This window comes from Canis lupus, chromosome 4 (assembly GCF_011100685.1).
Source record: "Canis lupus familiaris isolate Mischka breed German Shepherd chromosome 4, alternate assembly UU_Cfam_GSD_1.0, whole genome shotgun sequence".
NCBI lineage: Eukaryota > Metazoa > Chordata > Mammalia > Carnivora > Canidae > Canis > Canis lupus.
Genome location: NC_049225.1, coordinates 33,707,750 through 33,731,975, shown reverse-complemented (window position 1 = coordinate 33,731,975; position 24,226 = coordinate 33,707,750). Strand labels below are relative to the sequence as shown.

Sequence of the window (24,226 nt, the reverse complement as noted above, 5' to 3'; positions counted from 1 at the left end):
CAATGCTTCAAATAGTTCATTTCTGCATTTCTTTAATCTCTTTCTCTCACCCTAAGATGGAATCTCATGTCCCTTGAGGCTATAGTTCATTGGTTAGGAACCCAGGCTCAAGACCCAGACCTCTGAGTTTGAACACCAGTTCTGCTGCTTACTGGTGATGCAACCTCCACCAACTTATTCCAATTTTCCCTTTCTCAGTTTTCTTCTGTGTAAAAGGAATTAAAATGTGATGATACCTTTCTCATAGTATTGTGTGTATCCGAGGAGCTAGTTCATCTAAAGCTAATAGGATATGCCTAATGTGAATATGGCAAATGCTCAAAAATATTAGCAATTATCATTGTTTCCTGTAGTAACAGGAAATGCAGGGGATTTAACTCTAACATATAGTAGGCACTCATTAAGTATGATGCATACCTTGAAAAAGGATAGATCTCAAAGACTTGCAGAATGATATCCACGAGAGAGGACAGCAAAAACAGCAACAACAAAAGCAATTAAAAATATGCATCTGCATAAAATCTAGAAAAAAATATAAAATGACCTATATGAAAAAAAAATTACCAAACATAATGAGGGACATAAAATAAAGGCTTGACCTACATTATATAGTCTCATTCATTTGGGGAATATAAAAAATAGTGAAAGGGAATAAAGGGGAAAGGAGAAAAAATGAGTGGGAAATATCAGCGAGGGAGACAGAACATGAGAGACTCCTAACTCTGGGAAACGAACTAGGGGTGGTGGAAGGGGAGGTGGGCGGGAGGTGGGGGTGACTGGGTGACAGGCACTGAGGTGGGCACTTGACAGGATGAGCACTGGGTGTTATTGAACACCAATAAAAAATAAATTTATTAAAAAAATAAATAAAGGCTTGAATAAATGAAGACACGTGCATATTGAATGAGTCACTGTTGTATAGATATCATTTAGTAGGAGAGTAAATGGGGGCACCTGGGTGGCTCAGTGGTTGAGCGCCTGCTTTGGCTCAGGGTATAATCCTGGAGTCCTGGGATCGAGTCCCCCATTGGGCTCCCCACAAGAAGCCTGCTTCTCCCTCTGCTTGTCTCTCTCTCTCTCTCTCTCTCTAATAAATAAATAAATAAATAAATAAATAAATAAATAAATATCTTTTAAAAAAATACGATAGAAAATGTATAAAAATCTATAGGCAAATGCATGAATTGGGTAATGGGAAACCATGATACACATAGATCACTTTCAAAGGAGATGAATGCAGAAGTCTTCACAATGCCTATAACCCTTGAAGGGTGTAAAGAATTCTAACAGAACTGGGACAGAACAGCATTTTGGAATAAAAGCAGAGAGAAAGCAGAAATGCCATAGAACCAGAGTTCTGAATTAGGAAGTTTTTAAAGGTCATTAATTCAGCCAGTGAGTAATAGGGAACCCAAATACAAGTGGCTTAAATGCAAAGGATATTTGCTGTTGTACATAATAAGAAATCCCAAAGAAGGAAGTCCCCAGCTAAACACGATCAGGGCCATAGAAAACTTCCCTATCCCTCTCTTGACTTTGCCCACAGAGTCTCAGGACGGCTGCAGTCCTTTAAAACATAAAGCTCTCCCAACACACATGAAAGGTGGGAAGTAGAGGGCATTTTTTTCAAACCACTCTTTCTTCTTATGAGAGGAAAACCTTTCCCACAACCCCCCCCCCCCCAGTGAATGACCACTTACGTCCCATTGCTGAGAATTGTTCACGTACTATTCTTTCTGTCACTACATAATCAACCAATCCCAGAACACAGTGACATAGAACGACACTCATTTTCTTTTGCTCTCGGGTTCTGTGGATCAGGAACTGTGACAAGGCATTGCTCTATGACATAGGGCTTGCAGGCTTGGAAGACCATAGTGGCTGGGGACACTCTGAAGAGCTAGGGGCTCACTTAGAAGCTTCTGCACTCTCCTGCCTGATACTTGTGCTGGAAAGACTCAAAGTCTGGACTCATCTGGGAGTATTGACCAGCACATTGACATGTATCCTCTCTGTAGGACTGGAACTTCCTCACTGCATAATGGAAGAATTCCAAGAGGGAGACTTTGGGCACATAAAATGTTACAAGAGAGTTGGATGTAGGCTACATGGCCTTTTATGACCTAACCTCAGAAGTCACATAGTGTCGTTACCTCCCAATCCTCCTTGTTGAAGTGGTAACAACTCCCCAGGTACAGAAGGAGAGAACATAAACCCTACCACTCGATGGGGGGAATGTCAAGGAATTTGAACTCACTTTTTATATCAACCCCCAAGCCAATCCTCATAGGTTTGGTTTCACAACCAAGAGCATCTTGAGTCATTGAATCTGGCCTCCATAGCCCCACCAACTCAAGACATCAACTCCCTTTATCAGATATCCTTACTTGAAGAGCGAACCAGCCTTCAATGTCAGGAAGTTCCTTCTCCTCCTAAAATAATCATTTTTACATTTGTACAGTTGCTTTACAAAATCAGTCCATATCTCAAGAAAGCTATTTTGCCTCGTGTTAGGTCACTCTGGTCTGAGCTGAGGATGGGAAAGGGGGAAATGTAGGAGAGTAAGATAGAATGATAGACTGTCTGATTAGGGTCATCTGATCATCAAAGGGTTTAGGCCCACAATCCAAGAATTGTGGATTCTTGACAATGGTGGATTGTCCGGTCCTTTGCCTCTGTCAGAACCATGGTGTCCAGTGGCCAGATACATTTTAAACCAGTCTGGGTTTTATTCACTTGCCATCAAGCACTGCATTTATGATGTGGCCTTTGGAAAGGCCAGCAGTCCCTCCTGGATCCTGCTCAGTGCAAGGAGCTGTCAGATTTCCTAGCAAGGTCTGGATCAGATGGGGGAGGCACACCAGTCGTAAGCTTCACTCCTCAATTTTCCTTCTAAGTGATTCCCCAGGCATTTGAAGATGTCAGGGGTAAGGGCAGAGTCTCACCTGGGTGTCCTGCAGGCGGCTCTTGCTGCAGGCAATCTCAAGCGCAATTCATTATCTCCATCACTGAAGCTTGCGCAGGCTTCCGTGTTTATGATCACAGTCAGAGGCACCGCTTTCTAGCTGGTAGCTGAGCCAGAAACTCTGGGGTCGTTCTTAAATTCTCCCTCTCTCCTCACCTGCCAACATTTAATCTTTCACTCAATCCTGGCCAGTCCACCTCACCAATGTTCCTTCTCCATCCCCGTATTTACTGGTGGGTTCAGGGCATCACTGTCTCCTTGCAGGGCTCTTGCTACCTCATGCCTGGCCTCCCTCCTCCAGCACCTGACCCTCCACTCTGATGCCAGAGGAATCCAAGCCTGCGGCTTCCCTCACAGACCTCTTCCAACCTCCCAGGATTAAGCCTCAACTCTTTCCCTCTTTCCACAAAGCCCCTGATGTATGGCCTGGCTGGAGCCTACATCACCAGCCTCGTCTCCTGACACCCCCAACTCATGAGCCTTCTCACCCTTTATCAAATATGCCAGATTCCCAGTTATTGCCTTCAGTTAAAGCTGTTTATGATCTTGGCCTGCAAATTCATCTTACCTCTTCTTTACTTTGCATGAGGCTACATGTCTACAGATCTAAACTAAACATCACCTTCTTTGCTTTAATTATTGTTATAATGATTATATTCAGAATTTATTGAGCACACTCTGTTGGCTGGCTTATGCATTAAGCATCATAGGGGGATTGTCTCATTTAATATTTATGGCAACACTGTGTTATGCAGATGAGGGGCTGAGACTCGGAGAGGTTTGCTTGCTCAGGTCCACACAGCTGGAATCCTAAAGACAGTGCTCATAACCACCGCAAACCTCACTGAAGGCAAATCCAGGGAGGGCTTCCTGATGATCTTGGCCATGAATGTCTACACCTCTGCTACCACCCCTAGTAGGAAGTAAACACACTTATTTTTTCTTGTTTGGATACTGATTTAAACAAAGTAATGGTTCAGAAATACATATATTTTAGGACGATCTAGAAAACTTGAGTACTAAATATATTTGACGATACTAAGTCAAGTTTGCCTGAAGGAACAGTCTATAGGGGTAGATAGGTAGCACCTTTTGGCATTATAACTATTTAAAATAAGAGATGTGTACATGGAGTTTCATTCAATTATTCTACTCTGTGCATGTCTGAAATTCTCTATAATAAAAACATTCTGTAGATTTCCTCAAAACCAATGAGCTTGTCTGTTCATCCCCCTGCTTTTGGGTTGATAGAGAGCAGAGGACATTTGAGTCTTAGCTTTGACTCTGTAGCAATTACAGAGTAGAAACTCAGCATAAGTTTCTTGAAGTGATGAAGTAGTAACTATGCAGGTCACTTCTAAAGGCACAGAACAGTGCTGCCTACCCTCCAGACTGTTGGACCACAGACCAATGATGCCATGGCCACCAGCTTTATGGATGGGCCCTCCGGGAGAGTGGAGGCCAGGGTTGGACATGCTGCTCCTGCCTCAGCTTCCTTGAGTCTCGCCTATTTCCACACGGATCTGGTTCCTCTGGAGTTCCTGTGTTATAATCCTTGGAAACCAAACTGGCTACCCTGTGATTCCTGGATGCCCTCAGGTCCTTGGCTTGCACTGCTCCAAATGCTTTCCTTGCTTTTGCGAGTTAGCCCTCAGTTCCCAGCCAGGTCCAGCTGACCTCACAGTTTGATAAGAAAGGGATTTGGCTTTAACCCTTAACATGTGACTGCAGGTCTCCTCCCTATCATTTGGTTTGACCACTGGCCCTGTTCTGTATGGGAGCAGCTTGAAGCTGGACAAGCTTTCTTTAGAGCAACACAGATTTGTGAGCAAAAGGCAAATACTGCATTTCAGAGAAGAATGGGCTCATTCAATACCTCTGGCTTCCAGTCCCAATCCTCCCTGCAGGTATCTTCATCACAGGGCCAGAGCCTGCCTACCTGGTGTGTGTACCTTCCAAGGCTGAGGCTGCCTGGGGGATACAAGGCAGCTCTAGCATTCCTCTAGCTGTGACAAGGTCAGGCTTTTGCCATGTTCAAGTCACCATGCTCCATGGTCACCAACAACTGCCCCAGAGAGTGAGTCAGGGCCATTGCTGCATGGGGTGATGGGGTGATGCGGGTAGGGTGGGGGAGCAGTAGTGAGCACACTTGCTGGGGCCAGAGAGTGAGGAATTACTCCAATCCATCAGTCTCTGGGGAGCCTCACAACAACCTCCAAAGCAGAAAGAGACAGCCTGATGGGGAAGAAAGTACAGCAAACCAAGAAGCACTGAAATCTGGTGCATAAGCCCCATAAGCAAGATGTTCTCAGGGGCTTCCATTGTTTGAGGCTTCATCTCCTGGATGCTGGGTAAAGAAACATGCCCTGGCTGTATCTGGTCCAGAAATGCCTACAGTAGTGGCATGGGCAGGGGTGGGTGTTCTATAAAAGTCACTATACACGGTGGTGACATAGAGGCTGTGAGGACCACCAGGTCCCTTCAGGAATGAAGAACTTGTTCTCCAAACTGCTGGGAGCCCCTGCCACCCAATTCCCTCAGCTGTCCTCTTCAGGGAGGGACTCAGAGGAAGGAAGCCATCTTGCCCAGGCCATGACCCCCCTCTCAGAGCAGCCCATATCCAATAACGATGCATACAGCCCTATCAAGGCTCAGCTCTATCTCCTCAAACAGGAACAGCTCTGAAGACTCACCCCACCTTTTGATCTCTCTGTAGAGTCAGTTGAGGTTTCCACTGAGAGTCTGTCACAGATCAACCCATCCTTCTAGCCGATCCTGCTTTGCTCCCCTCCAACCCTTCCCTCCCCTTCCCGCCCCATGTCTCTTTTTCCCTACCCTCGTCTCCCTTCCTGCCCCTTTCCGCAGGTGCTGATCCCAAAGCACTCCCTAAATAAGCCTTCTGAGTTCAACATTCCCACTCTACATGTCCCCCTGCCCCCTGTGTGCCAAACACTGTGAACAGAGCTGGTGCCCAAGGTAAGATGCAGTCCTCCCCTTTCCAGAAGCTCCCAGGGACACACATCTGTATGGCTTGATTATCTGGTACAGACCACAGCATGATGGCTGAGTAAAGCTTTAGAGCAAGACAGACTTGGTCTCAAATACCATCTCTGCCATTTCCTGGCTGTGTAATTTTGGAAAAGTCATTTAACCTTTCTCTACTTCAATTTCCTCAACTGCAAAATGTCAATAATAACACCAGCTGAACTGGTTGTCATAGGGATTAAATGAGATGTGTCTATAAAAAGAGTTTATTACAGTGATTGGCCCTACAAACAATGCTATACATCCAAAAACTGAAGGACGCTCAGGAAGAAAACCATGTAGACAAGGAAGGTTTCATTCTACCTGAAACAGAAAAGAGGCTTCTCAGAGGCAGGGAAGGCTGACCTGGGAAATGAATTTGTTTTTGCAGACACATAGGGGAGGGCATGCCAGGGACTCTGAGCTAAAATGCCAGTGAGTAATGCACAACACAGCTTCCCTCAACCTGCCATTAAGACCCATGATGGGGAGCCGGGGTGGCTCAGTAGGCAAGCATCTGCCTTTAGCTCAGGTCATGATCCCAGGATTTGGAGATGGAATCCTGCATCCAGCTCCCTGCTCGGCAGGGAGCCTCTCTCTCTCTCTCTCTCTCTCTCTCTCAAATAAATAAATAAAAGCTTAAAAAAAAAAAAAAAGACCATGGCAGTACAGAAAAATTGCAGAAACATGTAACAAAGGGTTCCAGGCATCAGCCAGTCTGAGAAGACCCCCTCCCCGACACCCATACTTTGCAGTGCTAGAAGGGCGAGCATGATCAGAGGGCCCAGTGCACCCTGGAAACCTGCCCTTCCTCAGCCTGGAACGACGCTCCTCCAGATGAAAGACAAGTGCAGTAAAGAAGCCCCATTAGTTAGAAACTGCTCAGCTGCAAGTGACAGGAAACCCTATTGAATGTCTTTGAGCCTAAGGACATGTGTTCTCACAAGACAGTCGGTCGACACATGGGGCCCCTTGTCCTTGTTCTGTGGTGGCCTTGGCTTTGCCGCCTCCCTGTCTTGGCTTGGCCCCAGGCAGCTTTAGCAACAAGTGTCATGTCCACACATGACAGAGTCCAGACACAGGAAAGGCACGGTCTCTTCCTTGTGCTAAGAAGAAGAAGAAGTAGAAGAAGAAGGAGGAGGAGGAGGGGGCAGGAGGAGGGGCAGGAGGACAGGTTCCTTTCCTAGGAGTCCTGCACATCTCACTGGTCAGAACTGTGCTTCCTTCCCACACCAGTCACCAACAGCATGTGTGTATGCAGTATTTTCCCCTTTATCTTTTCACATCTTCATGTGCTGAGCCTGCCTTTTCTAACATCTGCACAGGCCTTCATTGGGGGAAGGAAACCAAAATGACCAATAATAGACCAATTGAAACCCACCTTCCTGGGACAGAGGACTGAGTCCATCTTCCCTAAAACACACACTGCAGGCAGAGGGTGAACACCCTTAGAAAGCAGGAACCCATGATCTGGAAGACACTGGTTTGGAAAGAAAAAAGAAAAGAAAAGAAAAGAAAAAAGAAAAGAAAAGAAAGAAAAGAAAAGAAAAGAAAAGAAAAGAAAAGACAAATAGAAGCACAGAACAGAGGAAGTAAGTGAAAGGGATGGAAGGCCTTGAATCTTAGCAATTCAGGATATAGATCGCAATCACGCCATTCTAATCCCTCTAATCTAGATACTCTCACGCTCCATCCGCTCCTCTCCCACTACACCCAGACTCCTCTCATATCACAATCCCCTAACTCCCAAGCACTACAACAAAAACATAACAAAAAAACAAAACAACCAAAAAAGAGCCAGGTCAATATACAAACACTGGAAAGTTGAGGAGTTACGTGAGATGCCTAAGTTACATTTAGGGGAAGCACGAACAAAACTGTCTCCACGTGTGTGCGCACGAGTACATAGATGTGCGTGTCTCCATGTGTGTCTCCACAGTAAAGGATGCAGAAAAGCCTTGAATGTCAAGCAAAGGAGTTCAGATGTGAAGAATCGTAAAATACGGAGACCACTGAAGCAGAGCTGAGCTTTCAAATAGTTGGTGGGAAAAGTCGTACAAGGTAAACTGAGGCAATTAGGTTCGAGTCAGGGCAAGCAAAGGTTGCAGGGGTACCGTATGGCGGTAGCGAGGGTCAATGAGACGTGGCCGGAATGGGTAAGAACTTTCTGAGGAGACATCTTGAGTGATTCGGTGGCTGGATACGTAAGGACCCGAAGGAGAACCAGACCCTGCCCTTCCAATAAGAAGGGACACTAGTCGGCGTGCTTGCTGCAGGCCTGGTGGTGTTGGAGGCCGGCCGGCAGGCAGGACGGCGGATACTCAGCCAAACCTTTCCCATGTTACTACACAAGTAAGCTCTATCTTGGTCCCCATTTTTTAAATGAGATTGAGGCACAAACAAATTAAGCCACTCGCCCAAGGTCACAGCTGAGGCAGAGTTAGGGGGTCACGTCCCTTGAGCAGGAGCAGGAGCAGCAGCAAACTGAGGGATTTGTCCTTGAAGGGAAGAGGAGCTGGGAGTGCAGCCCTCACAGGACCCTGGCAAGTGCCAGCCTCCAGGGGCTTTGCTTGCTCAGCTACCAGCTCTGCATTTACCCCTTCCAGCCTAAGTGTCCTAAACCCTGTCCTGGCTTCCTGGGTTGCACGCAATGCGAACTTCAGGGTGAACTTTCCAGCATCATCCTTTGGAAGCCCTTGGCGTGGGGGACCTCTAGGCTCCTCGTGTCCCTGTCAAGCCCTATCTCCCTGTACAAGCCTCTGTTTCACGCCTGGAGGCCCCTTTGGCTCCCTGTGGGTGGGGGGTGGGGGGGTGGGGGGGTGGATGCTGTTTTCCCTGGGCTCCCAGCAGCCTCTCAGGGAGCTAGGCTCTTGCTTTCCCATGGCCACCCAAGATTTCTTACCAGGATCAGGGCCTCCCGAGCACAGGGCCCTAGGCGGCCTTAGAGCCCCGACTGCAGCAGGACCCGCCTCCTGCCCCCCGTGCTGGTGCCCCCTCATCCTCACTCTCACCCCCACTCCCACCTGACCCACCCGCCCTGGCTCTGAGGCAGGTTTCACGATACCTGAACTATCAGCCACTTCCTTACCAAGAGCTTCGGCCGTATTACACCTGCAAGGCGAGAGCGCAGCCCGGCAGGGCCTAAAGGCAACACGTGTGGGTGCTTCTCTCCAAGATCCTTGGTGCTTCCCAGGTCTCCTGTCTCCTGAGCCAAAATGCAGAGAAGGCCAAAGCAAAATGGAGTAGCAAGTTCTTTCAACATAAATGTGTCTGGGGGGGGCGCCTAGTGGTACAGTCGGTTAAGCGTCGGCCTTGGGCTCAGGTCAGAATCCCAGGGTCCTGGGATGGAGCCCCGCATGGAGGGAAGCCTCCTTCTCCCTCTCCCTCTGCTCTTCCCCGCTGCTCCTCTGCTCTCTCTCTCTCAAGTAAATAAATAATCTAAAAACTATGTGTCTGCTATTGAAAATGAAGAGCATAACTAAGTTAATTATTAACTTAAGGAGATTTTGAGGAAACCAAAGGAAACCAAGAAACATAATAAAAATAATCCAAAAAAAGAAAAAAAAATTTTACTAGTCAGGAGAAGGAGAAAACATAAAGAAAGCCAAGAGACTATATTTGGGACAAGTATTAAAGAGAACATTTCAGGAAAATCAAATCAAGACATATATATTTGTCTTTGTATATGCATACAAAGTTTGTATTTGTATATGCATATATAATATATATATATTTGTATATGTATATAACCAAAATTGCAAAGGAGAAGGGGCAATTATGTAAAAAGGATATTTACAAGTTCTCCATAAATATTTAAGTCCATACTAGCAAAGTTGGAGAAATATCAACATTTAATGAGTTCCCAGGAAATAAATAAATTACCAAAATAATTCAAGAAAAGTGAATATCCTGAATGGATCATTAACCGTGCAAGAAACTGAGTAAAGAAGGAGTCCTAAACAGAATCTAAAGTCCTATTTTTATTTTTTTTTTCAAAATAAATCAATTCCCTTGTTATTTTTTTTTTCTTTTTTTTTCCCTTGTTATTTAAACTCTTCTGTATTAGACACGTTAGAAAGCTAGCACAGCTCAGGTACCAAAATCAGAGAAACACAGTTCATTGAAAGAAATCACAGAATATGTGGTCATGCTAACGTCAAGATTAAATAAGTCTGGTTGTACAAAGGGAAAGATGGCAGGAACAAGCAAAATTTGCTACGTGTATGATTTGATGTGTAAAGTGTGATGTTTCACACCATGCTTGCAGACTCCCTGGCACTCCTTCTGTCGGAGGTGGGGTCTGTGAACCCGGGCAGGGGTCCTTTGTGTCTGCCTCCACAAGCGCAATGTTGCAGAATGATGCCCCATGACTCCTGACACTGAGTTTGAAAAGCTGGTGCAGATTTGCTAGTTTCTCTTGGGACACTCGCTCTGGAAGCCTCCAGAAGGCCGCTTACTCTGGACCCCCATGTGGAAAGATGCCCACAGAGCCCCAGACGCTCCACCCCCTGGGTCCACCCAGTCCAGGCGCCATCACTCCCAGTGCCATGGGGGTAGGGAGGCCTTAGCGCGGCTGCAGCCCAGCTCGCTGTCGGTCCCACTGCAAACACGTGAATTACCCCAAGTGAGACCTGCCTAGCTGAGTGGGCCTCGTCAACTCAGATTCATAAGGAAAATAAACGATGGTTCCTGCTTTGGCCCCTTGCTTTGAGGAGTTCATTACACAGCAACAATCAGAACATATCGGATCAACTAATAATATGTGATAATATTCATATGTGACCCCTGCAAAGGTGTTTCATAAATTTAAATATCTATTCCTTATTAAAATCTCTTAGCAAGTGAGAAAAAAAAAAAGAGCATCCCTGGGGGTGCCTGGGTGGCTCAGTCGATTAAGCGCCTGTCTTCAGCTGAGGCGGTGATCCCAGGGCCCTGGGATTGAGCTCCCCCTACATCCGTTGGGCTCCCTGCTCAGCGGGGACTCTGCTTCTCTCTCTGCCGCTCCCCTTGCTTGTGCTCTCTCGCTCTCTCCCTCAAACAAATAAATATAATCTTTAAAAAAAAAAAAAGTCCCTGAACACAATCACAAATCTCTGTTCAAAATATGAACCAACACTGTGCACACTCTGTAAACACTATAGATGTTCAAATCTGAAGCAAGAAAGAACATCAAAATTATACAACAGTGTCCTGGGCACTCAAGCCAATACCCTAATAAAGGAAAACTCAATAGAAGAAGTAATATCATCGAGGAGATCAAAGTCTCAACATCCGTAGATTATATGATGTCTATCTGGAAAACTTAAAGAAGTTAAAATGTCATGAAAAAGGACCAAGTCACAATTATCAAAACTTGTGGAGCCGTGGGTTTGTCAAGACTTAGTTTAGTGATCCCTCGCTACGTGCCTCCCTGAGGATTTCTGCCTTAAATGCAGACAAACTAGGCCAAGATTCGAGATCGTTGCTTATACTGAGCAGCTCAGGGGATGGGATCCCTAGTTTAGGTCCCTAAGTTTACCAGTATCCACAGTCCCTAGAAACCAGTGGGAAACTAAAGAGGAAAAAAGAAAAGAAATAGCTCAGGCTGGCAGCGGGCGTAGCAGAGTGCGGGGCCCTGGAGCCGGCCTGCGTGGGCCCAGGTCCCAGCTCCCGCTCACTCTCCCTAACGGCCCGACGCACATTATGTAAACTGTGAAGCCTCAGTTTCCTCAATGGTGAAGCAGAAGCATTAACAACCACAAGGCCTAATGCATATGGTTGTGATAAACATTAAATTGTTTTCTATACATCAAGTATTCACAACAGTGCCTGGCAAATAATAAGCATTAGCCATTATTCTTAGAACAAATTCTTAGGCTGGGGTCTCCATCAAAATCAAAGAAGTAGGTCATTGTTTTGTACCACTAATGAACAGTAGTGACTTTAAAATTAAATTAGAAATAGGGACACCTGGGTGGCTCAGCGGTTGAGCATCTGCCTTCAGCCCAGGACATGACCTGGGGTCCTGGGATCGAGTCCTGTGTCGGGCTCCCCACAGGGAACCTGCTTCTCCCTCTGCCTGTGTCTCTGCCTCTGTCTCTGTGTCTCTTATGAATAAGTAAATAAAATTATCTTTAAAAATAATTAAACGAGAAATAATTGCATATATCCATTAAAATTTAAAATACATATAACGTATGCCTCGGCACCTCTGAATTTAGGAAGTTGTCCTAGAGAGATATGTACCTGTGCTCGCGAAGTTTGCAGATACAAAGCTATTTACTAAAAAAAAAAAAAAAAAACAAAAAAAAAAACAAAGCTATTTACTACAGCATTGTCTGGAGTAATCAAAGCCAACCTAAAATGCCCATCGATAGGGGATGCATTAAATACATCCTATAGCACATGCATAAATAGAATATATTACAGCCATTAAAAAGAACAAATAATATCTTTATGCCCTAATACACGGAAAATAATTATACATTTTTTTTTAATTTCAGAATGACACCCAAAATATTCTCCCCTTTGGTATGTTATAAATGTATGTGTGCACACATGTGAATTCACATATTTTTTTATTTTATTTATTTATTCATGAGAGAGGCAGACACACAGGCAGAGGGAGAAGCAGGCTCCATGCAGGGAGTCCGATGCGGGACTTGCTCCCGGGTCTCTAGGATCACACCCTGGGCCGAAGGCGGCGCTAAACCGCTGAGCCACCCGGGCTGCCCAAATTCACATATTTTGCCTCACATATAATACACATGCTATAATTCAGGTACTCATGTGTGTACGCACCCATATATGTACACGTACATATGTAATTGTATCTTTTCACATGTATATGCACAAATACATATTTCAGCTTCTATCCATGTCCAGCCTCTCTGGAATACACACTAAAAAATAGACAAAGGGCTGTCTCCTGGGAGGTAAGCTGGCTGGCGGAAGTGTGGAAAGGAGTCTTATTTTTCACCATGTATGTTTTTGCTCATTTTTAATTTTGAGCCTAAATTATATTATCCTGTTTTTAACGGCATGTTCAGGAACTAAATAAAGAAGATCACTTAGATCAGCCCCTTTGGTAAAACTGAAGAAACATAAAGTCATACAACAACAGAATAATACTTGCCTATAAAAATGGCAAAGTCCTTTTGCTTTGTTTTGCTTGCAGATGATCGGTGTGCTCGCTGTGCTCGCAAAGTGGCGGAAAACGGGAAAGCCCGGGTGATGCTGGCGGTAGTTAGTCACTCCAACATTTGGTAAAGCAACGAATCCAGTTTTTTTTTTTTTTTTTTTTTTTTTTTTTTTTTTCGAATCCACAGTTTTACATGAGCGACCCGCTTCTGGAAACCTCTGCCGAAGGAGTTAACCAGAATTGAGGGCAAAGATTTACGTGCCCATGTACATCTCCAAGACCAGATAAATAATAGTCGAAATAACAGTTTTGAACCACGTACAACAAAATAACTATCGTGCTTTGGGATTGTTTAACAACAGTACTACCGGCTCATGCTATTCAAGCTCGTCTTTCAGGATAAAGGTGATACTCAAGCACGTGACATACCGGATGGTACAGGGGGACCTCATGAGACGACAGTAAATAGATGGTACGTGAAACTACGCAGGGCCGCTCTACTTTTTTTATATATTTCTATGCAAGGGTTTGTCTGCCTTATGGGCCCTGGGAAGCCCCATCCCGCCGCGGGTCCCGCAGCTCTGGGCTCCGGAGCTCTCAGCAGTGAGCAGGACAGGAGAATCATTAGATCAAAGAATCGTAAGGTTGTCCCCTGCGTGCAGCATCACAGAAGCAAGCTTTGGCCCTCTAGGGTCTGATACTACAAAAGGGCCGTGGGGATGGAGGCACCCTGCCCCCTGCCTGGCCTGTCCCTGGGGTCCCCCCGGAGCACGGTCCTCCTGCCACCTCCCTGCCTCTCGGGGCTGAAAGCCTGGAAGCCACACCCGGGAGCCCTGCTGTGGGGTCGGGGAAGATGAGGCCGAGCCAGGACTGTCCCCCAGCAGCGACCCACGGGCTCCTGGGCACCAGCAGGCTGATGCGTGGTGCCCCACAAATGCAAGAGGGCTCCCCTTGCAGCCTCCAGCGGCGCAGGTCACCAGCCCCAGGCCCCCGGGCATCCCTGCAGCCTCTGGCCTCCACGCAGGCTCCTCCAGGACTCCTGCTTCCCAGATTTCTTGGAAGCCAGCGGCACCCCCTACCCCGACCTCCACCCTCCTGCGTGCTCACCCAAGGGTCCCGTACTCACCCGGTTCCCTACCTTGCTTCTCTCTCTGATTAAAAACCCCAGGGTGACCGTTCTATCCCTGACTCACCCCTAACCCACGGGACTTCCAAATCCAGACTTCGCATGTCCTCGTAACAATCCACACCCTTTCTAAAAAAGCACTGGCTAGACAGAAAAATAGCAGCACAGCTGCTTATATTCACCGAAATGTCTATTTTCTTGGCATTTCATGCCCTAAAATATGGCCAAGTGAGCGTTCAGGAACTGTGGCGTCCCTAAGTCCTAGCAGGACATGTTCAAACAATGGTTCTTGCGTGGGGTGATTTTGTCCCTTCCTCCTCTGGGACATGTGGCAAGTCCAGAGACTTTTTTTCGTTGCCATAATCGGGAGGAAGGGGGTTTGTTACCGGCATTTAGTGGGTAAATGCCAGAGATGTGCTGCACACCCGCCCTCTAACACACAGGAAAGGCCACACCACAGAAAATCCTCTGACCTGAAGTGTCCCCGGTGCCAAAGTTGAGAAACGCTGCCTTAAGTCTTTTTCATCAATCTTCCAGGATCATTATATCAAAAGCTCAAGTTACACAAATTTTATCTTCCATGGGATAAGGGAAGAGAAATCTTTGTAATTAATTCTAAAAATGGGCCACAGTCAGGATCTGTGATATAGATGAGAGAAAAATGCAAATTGTAGAAGGGGATATCCTTCTTCAAAGCTGCTTTTAACCCAGGTAACAAAGGAACCAGAAGAGGGCTAATAAGAGAACAAAGAGAAGAGAAAAGACTCTCAAGCACAGAAATTAGGCCTCCTCGCGCTTCTGCAAAATAATGAGTGTTTATTTCTGTGTGACCAATTATGGACGCCTTTTCTTTCCCTCTTTACACTTTTTCATATTCTCCAAATTTTCTATATTGCTCATACATTACTTCTATAATTGTAAAAAAAAAAATCAATTTACCTAAAATGGACATTGAGAATCTGCAGCCCTCTGGAAGAAATATTCTAGTTGTATTGCTGCAAGCACATAATCTCTGAAATCCTCGTGGGGAATATAGACAAATAGAAAAATCATGCGACTCCCACCAACCTGATTGTTCTGCTTTAGGACTACACACCTTCCACCAACCAAGTTTTACTAACGAGGTTTCTCAAATTTACTCAAGACGGAGCAGCTCGGGGGGCTCGGGCGGCGGCTGCGCGCAGGGGGCTGCACGGCCCCGGGAGCAGCTCGGCCGGGCTCGGGCAGAGGAACAGGCTCCGTGCAGAGGGGCCTGCGCGGTTCCAGGAGCAGCTCGGAGGGGCTCGGGCGGCGGCTCCGCGGAGGGGGCTGCGCGGCCCGGGAGCGCGAATCCACCAGCGCAGGCCCCGGAGCACAGGGCGCCGGGACACAGCCCAGGATCCCGCCTCCCCCGGGACAGGCAGAGGCCGGGAGGGCCCAGGACAGCAAGGACGCTCCTGCCCCAGCTGAGCACATCAGCGGCCCCGCCCGGAGCCTCCAGGCCCTGCAGACGGAGAGCTCCGGAGTTCCTGCGGGGGCTGAATCCAGGTTTCCAGAGCTGCCCCGCCACTGGGGCTGTTCCTCCTGCGGCCTCACGGGGCAAACAACCCCCACTGAGCCCTGCACCAGGCAGGGGCACAGCAGCTCCCCCAACTGCTAACACCTGAAAAACAGCACAACAGGCCCCTCCCCCAGAACACCAGCTAGACGGACAACTTCCAGGAGAAGCCAAGGGACTTAAAGAACACAGAATCAGAAGATACTCCCCTGTGGTTCTTTTTTTTTGTTTTTTTTTTGGTTGTTTTTTTTGTTGTTGTTGTTTTTTTGTTTTTTTGTTTTGTTTTGTTTTGTTTTGCTTTTTGATTTGTTTCCTCCCCCACCCCCCTTTTTTTTCTCCTTTCTTTTTCTTTCTCTTTTTCTTCTTTTTTTTCTTTCGTTTTTTTTTCTCTTCCCTTTTTTTTTCTCTTTCTCTTTTCTTTCCTTCTTTCTCTCCTCTCTTTTTCTCTTTTTCCCAATACAACTTGCTTTTGGCCACTCTGCACTGAGCAAAATGACTAGAAGGAAAACCTTACCTCAAAAGAAAGAATCAGAAACAGTCCTCTCTCCCACAGAGTTACAAAATCTGGATTACAATTCAATGTCAGAAAGCCAATTCAGAAGCACTATTATACAGCTACTGGTGGCTCTAGAAAAAAGTATAAAGGACTCAAGAGACTTCATGACTGCAGAATTTAGAGCTAATCAGGCAGAAATTAAAAATCAATTGAATGAGATGCAATCCAAACTAGAAGTCCTAACGACGAGGGTTAACGAGGTGGAAGAACGAGTGAGTGACATAGAAGACAAGTTGATAGCAAAGAGGGAAACTGAGGAAAAAAGAGACAAACAATTAAAAGACCATGAAGATAGATTAAGGGAAATAAACGACAGCCTGAGGAAGAAAAACCTACGTTTAATTGGGGTTCCCGAGGGCGCCGAAAGGGACAGAGGGCCAGAATATGTATTTGAACAAATTCTAGCTGAAAACTTTCCTAATCTGGGAAGGGAAACAGGCATTCAGATCCAGGAAATAGAGAGATCCCCCCCTAAAATCAATAAAAACCGTTCAACACCTCGACATTTAATTGTGAAGCTTGCAAATTCCAAAGATAAGGAGAAGATCCTTAAAGCAGCAAGAGACAAGAAATCCCTGACTTTTATGGGGAGGAGTATTAGGGTAACAGCAGACCTCTCCACAGAGACCTGGCAGGCCAGAAAGGGCTGGCAGGATATATTCAGGGTCCTAAATGAGAAGAACATGCAACCAAGAATACTTTATCCAGCAAGGCTCTCATTCAAAATGGAAGGAGAGATAAAGAGCTTCCAAGACAGGCAGCAACTAAAAGAATATGTGACCTCCAAACCAGCTCTGCAAGAAATTTTAAGGGGGACTATTAAAATTCCCCTTTAAGAAGAAGTTCAGTGGAACAGTCCACAAAAACAAAGACTGAATAGATATCATGATGACACTAAACTCATATCTCTCAATAGTAACTCTGAATGTGAACGGGCTTAATGACCCCATCAAAAGGCACAGGGTTTCAGACTGGATAAAAAAGCAGGACCCATCTATTTGCTGTCTACAAGAGACTCATTTTAGACAGAAGGACACCTACAGCCTGAAAATAAAAGGTTGGAGAACCATTTACCATTCGAATGGTCCTCAAAAGAAAGCAGGGGTAGCCATCCTTATATCAGATAAACTAAAATTTACCCCAAAGACTGTAGTGAGAGATGAAGAGGGACACTATATCATACTTAAAGGATCTATTCAACAAGAGGACTTAACAATCCTCAATATATATGCTCCGAATGTGGGAGCTGCCAAATATATCAATCAATTATTAACCAAAGTGAAGAAATACTTAGATAATAATACACTTATACTTGGTGACTTCAATCTAGCTCTTTCTATACTCGATAGGTCTTCTAAGCACAACATCTCCAAAGAAACGAGAGCTTTAAATGATACACTGGACCAGATGGATTTCACAGATATCTACAGAACTTTACATCCAAACTCAACTGAATACACATTCTTCTCAAGCGCACATGGAACTTTCTCCAGAATAGACCACATATTGGGACACAAATCGGGTCTGAACCGATACCAAAAGATTGGGATTGTCCCCTGCATATTCTCGGACCATAATGCCTTTAAATTAGAACTAAATCACAACAAGAAGTTTGGAAGGACCTCAAACACGTGGAGGTTAAGGACCATCCTGCTAAAAGATAAAAGGGTCAACCAGGAAATTAAGGAAGAATTAAAAAGATTCATGGAAACTAATGAGAATGAAGATACAACCGTTCAAAATCTTTGGGATGCAGCAAAAGCAGTCCTAAGGGGGAAATACATCGCAATACAAGCGTCCATTCAAAAACTGGAAAGAACTCAAATACAAAAGCTAACCTTACACATAAAGGAGCTAGAGAAAAAACAGCAAATAGATCCTACACCCAGGAGAAGAAGGGAGTTAATAAAGATTCGAGCAGAACTCAACAAAATCGGGACCAGAAGAACTGTGGAACAGATCAACAGAACCAGGAGTTGGTTCTTTGAAAGAATTAATAAGATAGATAAACCATTAGCCAGCCTTATTAAAAAGAAGAGAGAGAAGACTCAAATTAATAAAATATTGAATGAGAAAGGAGAGATCACTACCAACACCAAGGAAATACAAACGATTTTAAAAACATATTATGAACAGCTATACGCCAATAAATTAGGCAATCTAGAAGAAATGGACGCATTCCTGGAAAGCCACAAACTACCAAAACTGGAACAGGAAGAAATAGAAAACCTGAACAGGCCAATAACCAGGGAGGAAATTGAAGCAGTCATCAAAAACCTCCCAAGACACAAGAGTCCAGGGCCAGATGGCTTCCCAGGGGAATTTTATCAAACGTTTAAAGAAGAAATCATACCTATTCTCCTAAAGCTGTTTGGAAAGATAGAAAGAGATGGAGTACTTCCAAATTCGTTCTATGAAGCCAGCATCACCTTAATTCCAAAGCCAGACAAAGACCCCACCAAAAAGGAGAATTACAGACCAATATCCCTGATGAACATGGATGCAAAAATTCTCAACAAGATACTGGCCAATAGGATCCAACAGTACATTAAGAAAATTATTCACCATGACCAAGTAGGATTTATCCCTGGGACACAAGGCTGGTTCAACACCCGTAAAACAATCAATGTGATTCATCATATCAGCAAGAGAAAAACCAAGAACCATATGATCCTCTCATTGGATGCAGAGAAAGCATTTGACAAAATACAGCATCCATTCCTGATCAAAACTCTTCAGAGTGTAGGGATAGAGGGAACATTCCTCGACATCTTAAAAGCCATCTATGAAAAGCCCACAGCAAATATCATTCTCAATGGGGAAGCACTAGGAGCCTTTCCCCTAAGATCAGGAACAAGACAGGGATGTCCACTCTCACCACTGCTGTTCAACATAGTACTGGAAGTCCTAGCCTCAGCAATCAGACAACAAAAAGACATTAAAGGCATTCAAATTGGCAAAGAAGAAGTCAAACTCTCCCTCTTCGCCGATGACATGATACTCTACATAGAAAACCCAAAAGTCTCCACCCCAAGATTGCTAGAACTCATACAGCAATTCGGTAGCGTGGCAGGATACAAAATCAATGCCCAGAAGTCAGTGGCATTTCTATACACTAACAATGAGACTGAAGAAAGAGAAATTAAGGAGTCAATCCCATTTACAATTGCACTCAAAAGCATAAGATACCTAGGAATAAACCTAACCAAAGATGTAAAGGATCTATACCCTCAAAACTATAGAACACTTCTGAAAGAAATTGAGGAAGACACAAAGAGATGGAAAAATATTCCATGCTCATGGATTGGCAGAATTAATATTGTGAAAATGTCAATGTTACCCAGGGCAATATACACGTTTAATGCAATCCCTATCAAAATACCATGGACTTTCTTCAGAGAGTTAGAACAAATTATTTTAAGATTTGTGTGGAATCAGAAAAGACCCCGAATAGCCAGGGGAATTTTAAAAAAGAAAACCATACTGGGGGTATCACAATGCCAGATTTCAGGTTGTACTACAAAGCTGTGGTCATCAAGACAGTGTGGTACTGGCACAAAAACAGACACATAGATCAGTGGAACAGAATAGAGAATCCAGAAAAGGACCCTGAACTTTATGGGCAACTAATATTCGATAAAGGAGGAAAGACTATCCATTGGAAGAAAGACAGTCTCTTCAATAAATGGTGCTGGGAAAATTGGACATCCACATGCAGAAGAATGAAACTAGACCACTCTCTTACACCATACACAAAGATAAACTCAAAATGGATGAAAGATCTAAATGTGAGACAAGATTCCATCAAAATCCTAGAGAAGAACACAGGCAACACCCTTTTTGAACTCGGCCATAGTAACTTCTTGCAAGATACATCCACGAAGGCAAAAGAAACAAAAGCAAAAATGAACTATTGGGACTTCATCAAGATAAGAAGCTTTTGCACAGCAAAGGATACAGTCAACAAAACTCAAAGACAACCTACAGAATGGGAGAAGATATTTGCAAATGACATATCAGATAAAGGGCTAGTTTCCAAGATCTATAAAGAACTTATTAAACTCAACACCAAAGAAACAAACAATCCAATCATGAAATGGGCAAAAGACATGAACAGAAATCTCACAGAGGAAGACATAGACATGGCCAACATGCACATGAGAAAATGCTCTGCATCACTTGCCATCAGGGAAATACAAATCAAAACCACAATGAGATACCACCTCACACCAGTGAGAATGGGGAAAATTAACAAGGCAGGAAACAACAAATGTTGGAGAGGATGCGGAGAAAAGGGAACCCTCTTACACTGTTGGTGGGAATGTGAACTGGTGCAGCCACTCTGGAAAACTGTGTGGAGGTTCCTCAAACAGTTAAAAATAGACCTGCCCTACGACCCAGCAATTGCACTGTTGGGGATTTACCCCAAAGATACAAATGCAATGAAACGCCGGGACACCTGCACCCCGATGTTTATAGCAGCAATGGCCACGATAGCCAAGCTGTGGAAGGAGCCTCGGTGTCCAACGAAAGATGAATGGATAAAGAAGATGTGGTTTATGTATACAATGGAATATTACTCAGCTATTAGAAATGACAAATACCCACCATTTGCTTCAACGTGGATGGAACTGGAGGGTATTATGCTGAGTGAAGTAAGCCAGTCGGAGAAGGACAAACATTATATGTTCTCATTCATTTGGGGAATATAAATAATAGTGAAAGGGAATATAAGGGAAGGGGGAAGAAATGTGTGGGAAATATCAGAAAGGGAGACAGAACGTAAAGACTGCTAACTCTGGGAAACGAACTAGGGGTGGTGGAAGGGGAGGAGGGCGGGGGGTGGGAGTGAATGGGTGACGGGCACTGGGGGTTATTCTGTATGTTAGTAAATTGAACACCAATAAAAAATAAATTAAAAAAAATTTACTCAAGACAGTCAGGGATGAATTATAATTTTTTCCCTCGGCAATAATGGGGTGCAGAGACAAGCATCCCAGCCCTAGTGCAAAGGACACAGAGGCCTCTTCCAGGAGGAGAGATCAGGCCAGGCAATCAAACCTTCTGAGCATTATATCCTGTCCACTCAGAATTACATGCACCCACTAATAGCTACATTTTACTGCACAATAGTACTGTGACCCAAGGCTAGTTTTTCATCTGTGGGTTTCAAGGATGCAGCTCATTCCTGAAATTTAAAGGGCCATAAAATATTTATTTTGTTATTTTAAATATATGAATTATTTACCTACCATTGGGCAGCACCTAGAACTAGGCCAACTGGCGCTCTCTCTCTTCTTTCCAGCAACTTCCTCCCTCTGGCTCTGAGAGGGATTGAGAAGCTGTAGCAAGTGGGTTCCTTAGCCAGGACGTGGTCCATAAGAACCCCCCTTCTAGGCCTCATTCAGACCCTCCTGGAAACTCACGAGGAGTGGCTCATCTATCCCCCGAGGAGCGGGGCAGGGGAGGGGGCAGTGGGGTTGCTGGATCCACCGAGCTCAGAGCAGGCCAGCATCCAGTGTGACCAGCCTCTCCAAACAGGTGTCCCCCTCCTCACGTACATGGGACAGGACTGAAGGGCAAGGTGGCAGGAAAACAGAACTTGCTACTTACGATCTCTCCCCTATCTTCTAAGGCAAATAGATTCTAAAAGACCCCTGAGTTGTCCGAGGGGACGTAATGGGTGTGGGGCTGCAAGATTGGAGACACTAGGAGAACGAGAAAAAAAATGGTTCACTCCACAGATGAATGGAAACAAAGATGGGGAATGGTGGAAGGGAAGAAAGGTGAGCCTGGACCGGCAAGGGAGGACCAAGTTTTGAGAGCATGTAAAAGAGGAACTTTGAGGGGCACCTGGGTGGCTCAGTGGTTGAGCATCTGCCTTTGGCTCAGGGCATGACCCTGGGGTCCCGGGATTGAGTCCCACATCGGGCTCCCTGCATGGAGCCTGCTTCTCCCTCTGCCTGTGTCTCTGCCTCTCTCTGTGTCTCTCATGAATAAATAATAAATTTTTTTATAAATAAATAAATAAATAAATAGGGACATGGTGAAGGGAGAGATGGTGAGGACGGCTCTACATCAAATGCTCTCATGTGAGAGCTGACATAATGTTATCTTCCATTTTCCCCTCAAGATCTTTGTGAAAATCTAGACTTCCTGCTAATTAGCAGGGCCTCGCACATTCTAAGTATTCAATAAATTTTTGTTGGATTAATAAATAAATCAACAAAGAATTGTTTAGTGGAGTTGGATTTTTCTCTTTGTGGGGTGCACACAAAGTGCTGAGTCTTTCCTCTTTCAGGCTCTTTCGCTGTCTTCATAATCATGGTTTTTAAGGCTGCATAAATTCCAACTCGCTGACATGCTATAATTTACTTATTCATTGTAATTTGATTGTTTCTTCTGTTTTTCTAGCAGAGGCAACGCTGCAAGGAACATCTTTGGACACACAGCCTCTTTCCGCACACATACTGACAAATTGTTTTCTCAGAGGTGTGGGCCCCAGCATACGCCGACTTAGCCACGAGGCAGCTGGGGAAGCAGAGTTTGAACCAAGTAGGAAACTCAGAGCAGGCAGGTTTGGTTTGGGCCCCAGCTCCAGCTCCTTGAAGACCAGCTCCGATGGTCTTCACAGAAGCTGGGTAGATCCATGTACTGATCATTATATAAACTTTTCTGAGGCCACCCCAGGCTGGGCCCAGTGCTATATCCTGAAAATATAGAACTGCACTCAAGAATCTTCGTCTGGTGTGAGAAGCAACATGTAATGATTAAAATCATCTTAGTAATTAAAATGTGGTAAGATGAGGGCTGTTGTAGAGGTGAGCCAAGAATGTTTTTGCTAGTACAAGGTCCCAGTATCTCATCTAACCTGGAATGAAGAGAACAGAGAAAGTCAGAGAAGGTTTCTGGAGGAAGTGATGCCCATAATCTTTCTTAGAGGAAATCAAAGAATCCAGTTGAGGAATGGGAAGGGTAGTGATTTCCAGGCAAGGAGAAAACCATTCGCAGAGGAACAAGCATGAAAGAGAAAGCACTATGGGGCAAAGAGCATAAAAAATCATGTGTATGGTGGGAATTGGGAACAGTGACTAGGAGGCCCTAAGAAGATAAGCAGAAGATAAAATGCAATTGTTATTTTTTTTAAAGATGTATTTATTTTAGTGGGGGTGACAGGGGTAGAAAGGGGCAGATGGAGGGAGACAGAGTCTCAAGCAGACTCTGTGCTGAGTGCAGAGCCTGACTCAGGGCTCAGTCTTGCAACCCTCAGATCACAATTTGAGCCGAAAATCAAGAGTCAGATGCTTACTGGCCTGCACCACCCAGGTGCCCCAGGTATAAAGGTTCTTGAAAGCATTGCTGGGAGTCTGGACCTCATACCACCGGCAAATTGGTCACAAGCCAGGGACTGACTGCATGATCTATTTGCCTCATGTAAGGATCACTGGAGGGTGGAGAAAGGTCAGAGCCAGGGAAGCAGATACCAGTTACCCAGAGCTAGCTTTCGAGGGATAGCCTCAGGAACAAAAGCCTCGTAGAGGTAATGACCTCCTATCACTTCTCAGCAAAGGCACACCCAGGTTCAACAGAACTGCAAAGCTCAGCCATATTCACAAATATTAATTTTCCTGACTTCCAGAGAGCAAATACCTTCCTCTCACTTTTCTGGTTCAGGTCTGGCACGATTCCTCAGATTTCCAGCTTTCTGGACTGCTGGGCCCACTCTCTGTTCATATCTTCAGCTGATGGCTCCTCGATGCCACCTTGTTACTTGGATCGTGCTCCAGAATTGCCAACTAATTTCTCCCTGTATCCTGACCCAGCGTAGCTCAGAAAGCTTTCCCTGCTGTACCTTGAGATGTGGAGATTGGATCCACCAACTGGTATCTTCATAGTGT

At 45.1% G+C, this 24,226-nt stretch overlaps 1 long non-coding RNA gene across 2 annotated transcripts; it reads right to left on the bottom strand.

The window, feature by feature from the left end:
* Nucleotides 1-13,285: 13,285 nt before the first annotated feature.
* LOC119876168 lies at nt 13,286-14,493 on the bottom strand. Of its 2 annotated transcripts, none has more exons than XR_005357602.1 (2): nt 14,236-14,493; nt 13,286-13,327 (listed from the first exon to the last, which is right to left on the bottom strand). It is a non-coding gene; the product is annotated as an uncharacterized LOC119876168 (long non-coding RNA). The 2 variants fall into 2 exon arrangements; XR_005357601.1 differs by having other exon boundaries at nt 14,248-14,493.
* Between the last annotated feature and the right edge of the window lie 9,733 nt (nt 14,494-24,226).